An 11,771-nucleotide genomic window follows, 5' to 3' on the forward strand; every position below is an offset into this window, starting at 1 on the left:
GTCTATCTTGCTTGGGAATTCTTTTTTCTCAGGTACAAAGGCATATACTTTCCTGGGGCTCTTTGTCCATCAAAAATCAAATTGGCTGCTAGGAATGGTTTTATGTGCAGAATTTAGATGCCTTGTCATGTTTTCAGTCAATTCAGCACAGATACTGGGGTTATTTGTGTCCTATGCCAAGGAGGCTGGCTGAACAGATTTGATACAGGCACACCACAGTCGCTGAATCTTTTGCTAGACAGAATATTAATCTAAGTCTCTGCACTACCTATATTATCACAGTCAATGAAAACCAGTCAGAGATAGTCAGAAGCTTGTTAATTTTGTTAGTTATTTTAGATGAGACATTCAAGTCCTATGGGAGCAATATCTTCAATGTTATGTAGTAACTGCCAAAGTTATCTGATTTGCAACCAAACACCTACAGGAACAAGTCACCTAAACAAGAGGAGAAAATGTGGTAAAATTATCAAACTATCTTTAGTCATTTCTTTTGTTTTCCTACTATTTGTGACACCAAAACTAACACACACACACACACACACAAACCAGCTGCCATGGAGTTGATACCAATTAATGGCTACTTCACTGTTCATGATCTTTTAAAATTGCTAAGATTTTTTTCCAAGGTGCCCCTGATAGATTAAAATGATCAAACTTTTGATTTGTAGACAAGTGTCCAACTCTTCGCACTACTCAGGGATTTCACTTGTTATTTGATTGCTGAGAAATATAATAGCACAAATCAAATATAAAATGGTAAGGGATACTCTGGGCCATAGTCAAGGGTTTGGCAGGGAGTTAGTAGCGTGAACTGTGGTGAACAACATGAGAATGCAGGTCCAGTCCAAAGATTAAAGCTGCTACACAGGTTCTGGTCAACTGGGTACCAACACTGTCGCTATTTACTCTACAATCTGACCAGTGCTCCATTCATTTCATAGAGCAGTCTTTGAGTTTCCCTTGAAACTACTGAGTTTCAAATTCTTTATCTCCCTTCCCTGAGGTGTAATGAGTTGAGTAGGATGGACTTTTCCGTCTTAGCCTTCCATTTTGTTTCCACTATGTCATGCAAAAGTTGGGAAAAGGGAAGAAGGATCAGTAGCTGGAAAACATGGACTTGATGACAGAAATGAAGATGGAGATAGAATGATAGAATTCTGAACATTCAATTATTTATTCATTGCAAATACCTTTTATGAGAAACACAAAATCAAGCTATACACATGGATTTCCCCTGATGGTATGCATAGGAATCAAATGGATTATCTGTGGGAAGAATCGCTGGAGAAGCTCAATATCAGCTGTGAAAACCAAGCTAGGAGCTTATTGTGGAATAGACCACCAACTACTCATATAAAAGTTCAAGCTGAAGTTGAAGAAAATATAATCAAATCCACAGGAACCAAAATTTGACCTACAGTCTATCCTACTCGAGTTTCAAAACCATCTCAGCAACAGGTTTGAGGCCTTGAACATCAATAAATGAAGGCTAAATGAGCTGTGGGAAGATATCAAGATTATCATCCATGAAGAATGCAAAAGATCATGATAAAGGCTGAAGAGGAAGAAAAGACCAAGATGGATGTCAGATGAAACTCTGAATATTGCAGTAGAGTACGGAGAAGCCAAAGCTAAAGGGAGAAATTAAGAAATTAAAATGCTGAACAGAAAATTTCAAAGGGCAGCTAGGCATGACAAAGCAAGATATTATAATGAAATGGGCAAAGTGCTGGAGTCAGAAAATCAAAAGGGCTGAACTCGCTCAGCATTTCTAAATCTGAAGGAATTGAAAACCAAATTCAAGCCACGAGTGACAATACTTAAGAATACTTTAGGCAGAAGGTTAAATGATGCAAGAAGCATTAAAAGAAGATGGCAGGAACATATAGAGTCACTGTACCTTGAAGGAATTGGCTGACACAGAAGAATTTCATGAAACAACATATGAGCAAAAGTTTGTGGTGATGAAGGATAAAGTTCAAGTTGCTCTGAAAGAATTGGCAAAAAAAAACAAGGAGTTGACAGCATACCAACTGACATATTTCAACAAACAGACACTGCCCTGGATGTGCTTATTAAGTTGTGCCAAAAAATCCGGAGAACACCCACCTGACCAATTGACTAGAAGAGATCAATATTTGTTCCCATTCCAAAGAAAGGTAACCCAAAAGAGTGTGGAAATTATCAAACAATATCATATGCAAGCAAGATTCTGCTGAAAATTTTCAAAAAATTACTGGAGCAACACATCAACAGAGAACTGCCAGATGTGTGGGCTGGGTTTAGAAGAGGCCATAGTTCTAGGGATACTATACCTAATGTTAGATGGATCTTGGCAGAAAACAGAGTACCAGGGAAATGTTTACCAGTGCTTCATTTACTATACAAAGGCTTTTGACTCTGTGGATCACAACAAACTGTGGCTGACTCTAAGAATGAGAATCCCAGAACATTTGATTGTGCTTATGTGAAACCTATACTTGAACCAAGAGGCAGTCGTCAGAATAGAGGAAGGAGACACTGCATGGTTCAAAAACGGAAAGGGTGTCCACGAGGGATGCATTCTGTCTTTATACCTTTTCAATCTGTACGCAGAACAGATCATCCTCATAGAGGCTGGGCTCTATGAGGAGAAATGTGACATCAGTATTGGAGGAAGATTCATCAACAATCTGTGTTACGCAGATGACACTACCCTACTTGCTGAAACTGAGGAGGACCTGAAGCACTTGCTGTAGAAGGTCAAGGACTGCAGCCTTCAGTATGGATTGAAGCTCAACATCAAGAAAACAAAGATTCTCACCATTGGGCCGATTGGCAGCATCATTATAGATGGTGAAGAGACTGAGATTGATAACATTTTTAGTTTGCTTGGCTCCACAGTCAACACTCTTGGCATCAGAAGCCAGGAAATCAGGAGACAAATTGTATTAGGAAAGTCAGCTGTCAGGGACCTCTCCAGAGTACTGAAGAGCAATGATGTCAGGCTGGAGACCAAGGTGCGCCTGATCCAGGCTACAGTCTTTGCAATTGTGTGCTATGCATTGGCGAGCTGGACAATGACTAGGGATGACAGAAAAAGAACTGATGCCTTTGAGCTGTGGTGCTGGAGAATATTGTTGAATAACCATGGACTGCTAGGAGAACAAACAGGTTTGTCCTGGAGAGGGTGAAATCGGATTGCTCTTTGGAGGCAATGATTCTGAAGTTTCATCTAACATGCTTTGGACATGTTGCAAGGAGGAACCAACCAGGCCTTGGAGAGGAACATCTTCTTTGGGAAGGCGGAGGGACAAGGCAAAAGAGGAAGACCCTCGATGAGATGGATCGATTCAGTGATTGGGGTAATGGTAGTAGGTGTGTCAGAGACAGGTTTGCACAGGTTAGAGCAGGGTTTAGGGCTCTTGTACACAGGGATGCTATGAGTTGCAAGAGACTCGATGGCTCTTTGTGCTCTTGGCCTCATTCTGGAGCAATCTGCTTGCTGTGTTCATGAGGTAGGATTAGGGCAGGATGTACTATGAATTCCTATCTTACTAGAAGATATAGCCCAAGTCACCGCTCTTAATTCTCTTATAGATGTGATTTACAGACCTGAGTTGTTCTACGGTTTTCACTGGGGACATTGTATCTAACCTGTTCTAACTGCTTTAAGAACCACAGCCTGCAGGTGTCTGAACAGCCGTTCACAGCCTCTGCAACCACATGCATTCATCTTATCAGCCGCTCTCCAAGTTACCGCTGCCTATAGCTGATTTGTGAACAAGCCTTATCATGGATTAGGCATTTGACAGACTCCACAACCACATGAGCCATTTTTTGACTATTTTTCTAGTTGCTACGAAATTTTACAGCTAATCTGTAGCCAAAAAACACACACAAGAGGGAGAGGGCTGAAGGGAGAAGGAACAGTTGAGGTTAGAGATGGCAGAGTGATACAGCAGTTTGGAAAAGTTGTATATGACATTTTTAACTTCTGCCTCATAGGAATAAGATCTGGACTACTCCTTTTTCTTTAAAACAATGTGTATTCCCCTTATTCTGTTTATAAATTTAAAGGAGCAATTTTGAGATATGCAGTCAATCCATCTCATTGAGGATCTTCCTCTCTTTCTCTGTCCCTCCACCCTTCCAAGCATGATTTCCTTCTCCAAGGACTGGTCCCTCCTTGCAACATGCCCAAAATGTGTCAGACAGAGCTTCAGAAAAGCAGCCTGGTTAGGGGGAAGTAAATAATTTACAAATTATACTGGCAAAAGATATAATACCAGGAAGAGGTGACATCTTAAGCCATCTAAATTGCACATGAAATTTCATCTAGGTGCTTCTGGTAGTCTAGAAAAGAAAGGTCAAACTTGAATGACCTAAAAAGTAAACAAATAAATAAACAAACAACAAATAAAATGTAACACAAATCCCATTGCAACCCTAGGAACTAGACGCTTCCTTGTTCTCTTACTGACCTCCTCGTGTTCCTTGATTTCAGGAACTGTACTTCTTGGAGGCATATTTGCTCCAGGTCCCTCTAACAACTGGTTTCCTCTGCTTCTGTTTTCTTTCTCTGCACATCCCTAACTTGTACACAGATAACTCTGGATTCTGACAGCCTCAACCTTGAACAATTGACTCATCCTTTCATTCAGATGGTCCAGGAAGTGAATCTTGAGTGCTTTCATTCAGCAATTTAGGCCGTTATAAAGAAAAGATATCCATTTGTCTGCTCTTTGTTCAGGGGCCATTCATTATTTATCCAGTAAACAACCATTGAGCTTTTATCATATACCAGATACTATTTTAGGTGCTGCGGAATGATAAAATATCAACCTAGGAAAACAACCAAATTAAACAAAAAACAAACTCTTTATTCAAACACTGCAGGTAAGGAAGGGATAGCTAAATAATAAACATAAGTAAATAAAACTTGTCAGATGGAGATAAGTGTTAGGGAGAAAAATAAGCAGTTAAATAATGTAGGGAATATGAGGCTGTCAACAGTGTACATTACATTTTTAATTGATAAGATAAAGTACCAGAGAGAAGGTACAAAGTAGAAGGAGACAAGGGACATCTGGATATCTAGGGAAAGAATATTCCAGATTGAAGGAATGCTGTGTGCCAAGGACCTGTGAGAGGCAAAGTAGACAGTAGGATTAGACAGGTATCCAAGCAAGAGTCTATGTACAGGTTGATGGAAATGCTGAGAACTTGGCTGAGGTAGAAGATACCAAAGAACTTGAATAGTAGTAGTAGTTGCTGTCGTTGTTGTTAAGCACCGTCTAGTCATAGACAACTCATAATGACCCTATGAATGAAAGACCTGAACAACTGACATATTTGAACAGGACCATTCAATTAGCTTACCACCACATTACCAACAAAAAACCAAACCAGAACAGCTTTAACAAGGCACTACGGATTTGATGGGATGGTCTAGAATTAGGGAAGATACCTGGGGGAAATTTACGAGCTCAGACAAATAGTTAAGGTCAGAAAACTTGATGAGTCAAAACCTTAGGGAGGTCCATAGCTTCTTTGGAGAAGAAAGGAGTGAAAGAAGTTAGAAAGGGGGGGGGGGGAAGGAATGCGCTTTCTACCTGGAACCTGTGGTTACTGGCCTGTACCTGGAACCATCTGATGATGATGAACACCACTTAACCTGCTTTATTTAAAACAGCACCTATTCTACAACATTGCACACTTCTCTGGTGTTCCTTTGGCACATAAAATTAACGATGAAAAAATTAAATTTTTTTATCAATTTAAAGGCATACTTCTTTTAATTTGATAGAGAAAAGATAGTAAGCAGACAGTGACCATTCTCAGGCCTCTATTTGTGGACGGAAATATTGAGGCAGAGCTAATATTTCATTCACCATCCTTCCTAAAGTAATTTAATGCATAATTAATTCACACTGTAAAGGGTCTGGAAGAGAGAGGATTAACCTGGCAAGAATTGAAGAGGGTGGAAGAAGGGGAGGGGGGGGAATATAGTAATTAATTATCTAAAACATAAGGGAATGAATGATTTGATAAAACACAATGTATATGAAGGAAGCACAAAACATATGAATGAATGTATGAAAAAATATTAGGTATTAACACATTTGCTGGAAACTCAGGAAAGGTTATTGCTTGGAGAAAAGTGTCATGCTTGGAAAATGTGGGTGGATTGTGAAGGAGAGAAACACCATCAAACATGTGGATTGACAGTGACTGCAACAACAGGCTCGAAATATGTCAGAGACTGTGAGGACGGCACAGGATCAGACTGGGTTCAGATCTGTTGTTTACAGAGTCGCTATGAGTCGTTCTTGACTCGATGGCACCTGAAAACAACTCTAAACCACAGCACACAGATTTGTACAATTTCTGTATGTTAGTAAACATAGTATTCTACTTTAAAAAGACCCCCACTCTAAATATATGACAATTACCTACTAGAGTGGCGTTCTGGTGGCCTAGTGGGTCTGAGTTACATTGCCAACCCAAGGACACAGAGTTCAAATCTAACAGCTGCTTCAAAGTGAAAGATGGGCAATCGCCTCCTATACAATTTTCAGCCTCTGAAAATCTGCCTTAGGGTCAGTGATGAGTTAGTTCCAACTCACATAACAATCAGCACCAATTACAGCAAGGATTAGAGTCTTCTGCCTCTAGATTTGAAAGCCAGGCAGTCCCCTGACCAAATGCTGGGTGAGTAAATATTTCCCTTATTTGGTAAGACAGACTCTTAACTTCAAGTGGCTTGTACCACTTTTAGAAGAACTACAGAAAAGCTCCCAAGAACCAAGATGTACCGGTGGGATTTTATGTTATACTTACTGCCATCAAATAGGCAACTGTCGGACAACGACTGCATCATAAAGCTATCTAGCTGATTTGTTTCATCTGCATGAAATCAATGTAAATTAATTGTGCTAATTTTTTTTTTAGATTTGCTCATATTACTAATGCTTCCACTCTCTGGAGTTCTTGAATCTTGCACAAAGCCTTTAGAAAGATATTGAGCTGTATCTGAGAAAGCACAAAAATAGAATGAAAAAACAAAATCCCAAACTATATGAAATGCTTGGTGAGAGTGTGAGATTGGGGGATTTGTGTGTATGTGAGAGAGAAAAAGAGAGAGAGACAGAGTGTTTCATCCTACATTTTCTACACTGTGTAAGCCTGTGTGGTTCCACTGTAGTGCCTGCTAGTTGTATTATCAAAATTTTGATGCTGCAATTATTTCCATGGCAACAGACAGCGAAATCATGCAGGGGAAGCTAAATTGTGAGAGAGATTAAGATGCAACTCCCATTCAAATGTCTGCAGTACTAGGTCAGAAGGGAGGACAACTTGGGGGAGAAGACAGTTACTATGAATGCTCTTTATTGAGTTTATTCCATTCATACAGCCAACTGGAAAAAATTCGAAATAATTTTGTATTTGTTATTGTATGCTGTCAGTTGATTCTGACTCAAAGTCATTCTATAGGACAGAACAGAACTCCCCATAGTGTTTAATAAGCTGAGGTTTTTATGGAAACAGAGCTACAGGTTATTTTTTTCTTTGAAGTTAGTAGGTTCAAACCAAACCTTTGTGTTAGTAAGCTGACACTTAACTAGGGATCCTTCTTCATTTCTCCTTTAATAGTAAATAATAACAATAAGAAAATCATTCATGGAGTCAATTCTGACTCAGGATGATCTTCCCTCAGGTTTCCAAGACAGCAAATCTTAGTAGAAGCAGAATGACTCATCATTCTCCCACAGAAATCCCACAGATTGGTTGTTGGATTTGAACCACAAACATTTTTTTTAGCAGTTCAACAAGCAACCCAATAAAGACCAAAAATGCTTGTGTTGGTCAGAACTACTGGCAAAGGGAAAGACATACACATAATTTTAATCATATTTTCAAACACAATAATTACGATTATTGTGCATCTGCACAATATCAGAAGTTTCAGAATTCTACTTGAGGGTTCTCTAACAGACTCTTGCTCACTATAAGTCAGACTCAACTCAAAGGCACATCAACAACAACAAGGGAAGTACCAGTATTTTAGCAGTAAGGAGTTGAACTGCTAGCATGAGGCATACAGTCCAAATTCACCAGCTGCTTTGTGGGATAATGATGGGCAATCTCTTCCTATTTTATTTACTAACTCTGAAAACCTGCCAGAGGGTCAGGTATTAGTGGGTTCCAAGTTGATGGACCATAACAACAATATCATAAGTGCTTGACGGCATGTAACAACCAATTATTATTATACTGATTACTGGCCCTATGTCTATTGATGCTTTTTGAGAAGTATATAAAACACTATAATTTTCTTAAAACTACTTCTAATTTGGAAATAGTTACAATTTATATATTAAAAAGAGGAATCAGATTTTGATTAAAATATTCAGTGACAGTTCAACACAAACTTAGTGACTCAAAAGACAAAGGAGATTACTGTTGTGGTTAGGTGCCATCAAGCTGGCTCCAACTCCTATCAACACCATGTACAACAGAACCAAACACCCCCTAATCCTGTGCCACCCTTATAACTTCTGTGCTTAAGTCAACTGGTGGAGCTGCTAGGTCAGTTCATCTTCTTGAGAGTTTTCCTTCCCTTCAATGACCCTCCACCTCTCCAAATACGAGATCTTTTTCCAAGGCCTGGCCCGTTCTGAAGCACATCAACGTATGTAAGGCAAACTCTCATTATCCTTGCATCTAAGGAGCACACGGATATACTTATTCCAAGACAGATTTGTTTATTCTTTTAGTAGTTTGAGGATATTCAATATTCTCCACCAATACCACAATTCAAAGACATTAATTCTTCCTTGGTCTTCCTTATCCATAGTCCAACTTTCACATACATATCATGCAATTGAAAATGCCATGACATGGGCCAGGCAAACCTGTCGGGATTTGTACTTTTGGCCCAAAGGCCATGATGCGCTAGAGGTATAAATCCACCAATGACTCCACAAGGGAAAACTGAGAAATCTCCCATATATGATTTACAGCCTCTGAAAAGCCACTGGAGTGTCAGCTGTGAGTCAGTTCTGACTTGATGGCTTATAACAACAACAACATACCTTCTGGATGGTCAACTATGAGTAGGTTCTCACCCTAGGCGAAAAATGTGAGTCTTTTGCAATTTTTTTTTTTTTTAGTTTAGTTACTCTAAGTTAACCTTAAGACAGGAAAGATCGCTCTTTGATCCAGACAAAACTACATGAACCCTTTAACATTTCTTATTCTTTAGATCAGGAACAAAGGTTGAGAACAATTTCCTAGCCCAAAGACTCCTCATAGCTGATGTAAAGATGGAAAATGACACACTACAAGAAATAGAAACTTCTACGATCCCAGGGTGGCCCCCAACAGACAACCAGGAAGAAAATGGTCCCATTGTTACAAATAACTGATATCTGCCAACAAGAATTATTATTTCCCCCTTCTCTCTTGAAATAGTCCAACTGAAGGCTAAACGTAACTGGTACCTTGAGTAAGAAACCCAGTCAGGTCCTGGACTTCTGACTGACAGTACTACGAGCTAACAAACGAGTGTGGTATTAAGGAATAAGTTTACAGTATTGTCTTACACAGCAATAAAAAAACATACGTAATACAAAATTAATTTTATCTTCTCACATCCTTATGAGATAGGAATTATTAATGTCATTTTACTGACAAAACCTGAAGTTTCAGAAGTAGATGGCCAGGTCTGCGTCCTATTCTGGCTTTAGTGAAGAAGCCTGCCCATGATTAGTGGCCTTGCTTATACGTGAAATACTGCTGATAGGGCTCCCAGCATCACAACAACATACAACCTTCTACAATTTGACAATGTGACAAATGTTGGACACATGGGTGGTCATTGTTGTTGTTATTGTTAGGGACTATTGAGTTGACACTGACAGCAAGCCTGTGAGCAACAGATCAAAGCTCTGCCCTATTCCGTGCCATCCTCTCCACCTGCCATTCTCAAGCCCATCGCTGCAGTCACTCATTGAGTATCGACATATTTTTCAAAGACCTTCTTCTTTTTTGAGCATTGTATCTTTTCCCAAACACTGGCATCCCTTGACAATATGCCTAAATTACATGAGATGAAGTTTCATCATACTTTTCTCAAACGAGCACCTGTGACAGATTTGTCTTGAACCTTCCAAGACAGATTTGTTTGTTCTTTTGACAGTGCAAAAGGCATCCACAATCTTTGCCAAACACCACAATTCAAAGGCATCAAATATTCTCTGGTCTTCATTATTCCCTGTTCAATTTCCACATGGATGTGAAGCAACTGAGAAGGTCATAGTTTGGGTCAGGTGCACCACAGACTTTAAGACTCACTAATCTCATTGCTGTGGAATTAGTATCAACTCATAGTTGACACTCCACTGGGCTTCTGAGACTGTAAATCCCATGGGAGGAGATTGCCCTGTGGAGCTGCAAGTGGATAAGAAGTGCCAGGTTCTAACGTGCCATATAATACGTAGTCCAGAGTAGATTACGCTAAGTGAAAATACTCATTCTCGAAAGGACAAAAGCTATGGAAGATCATGTGTATAAATGCTCAAAAGGGGAAGGGGGGAAATATAAGGGGCAGCTGCATGTGCCATATACTGTGTTAAAAAATGTTATTAATAGATACACCTGCATCCCCTATGTTGTTTTTGTTGTTAAGTGCTGTCGTGTCGACTACAACTCATGGTGACCCTATGAACAATGGATCTGAATCCTGCCCTATTCTGTGCTGCCCGCATCATCTCTGACACACTCAGGTCTACCGTTAGAGTCACTGTTAATCCATCTCATGGAGGCTCTTCCTCTCTTCTGATGACCCTCTACTTTTCCAAGCATGAAGTCATTTTCCAATGATGAGCCGCCTCTCCTCACAAAATGTCTAAAGTATGTGAGACAAAATTTCATTATCTTTTCCTCCAAGGTCACCCTCGCTGCATCTTTTCTAAGATTACTGGTAGAACATCAGATCTCCTTGGTTGGTAAGTGAATTTTATAGATAAGAAAACTGAGACTCAGATGTCTGAGCCTCAGAGACATGAAAACAATCTATTCTAAACTCATACTGGAGTGCTGCTGGTGTAATCTCTATTGTGTTGTATGGCTAATAAAAAGCTGCAGTCTCCACTGGTTTGAGTTCACCAAGTGGTGCCATGGGAGAAAGATGGTCAGTATTTTCCCACTAAGATTCTCAGCCTCAGAAACCTAGTGGTCACTATGAGTCAGAATGAACTAAAAATACAGTGAGTTTTTCAGCAAGACATGAAGTATATACCATCCCAGAGAGAAGTCATATGCAGTTCATTATTATTATTCTCTTATTCTAAGGAACTAATATATTTTCCTTGGTTATAATACTCTATGTAGGTTGTTGTTTGTTGTTGTTGTTGTTATGTGCCATCGAGTCATTTCCAACTCATAGCGACCCTATGCACAACAGCCCTAAACCCTGCTCTATCCTGCGCCAACCGCACTGCCTCTGACACACCCATCCTGATTCCCCTAGTCACTGAATCAATCCACCTCATAGAGGGTCTTCCCCTCCTGCGCTGTCCCTCCACCCTCCCAAGCATGATGTCCCTCTCCAAGGACCCGTCCCTCCTGGCAACATGTCCAAAGTATGTCAGACGAAGCCCCAGAATTCTTGCCTCCAAGGAGTAGCCTGGTTTAATCCTCTCCAAGATGAATCTGTTTGTTTCCCTGGCAGTCCATGGTACATTCAGTACTCTTCTCCAGCACCACAGCTCAAAAGCATCAAC

Source organism: Elephantulus edwardii, unplaced genomic scaffold (genome assembly GCF_000299155.1).
Source record: "Elephantulus edwardii isolate Elephantulus edwardi_28Jun2011 unplaced genomic scaffold, EleEdw1.0 scaffold00003, whole genome shotgun sequence".
NCBI lineage: Eukaryota > Metazoa > Chordata > Mammalia > Macroscelidea > Macroscelididae > Elephantulus > Elephantulus edwardii.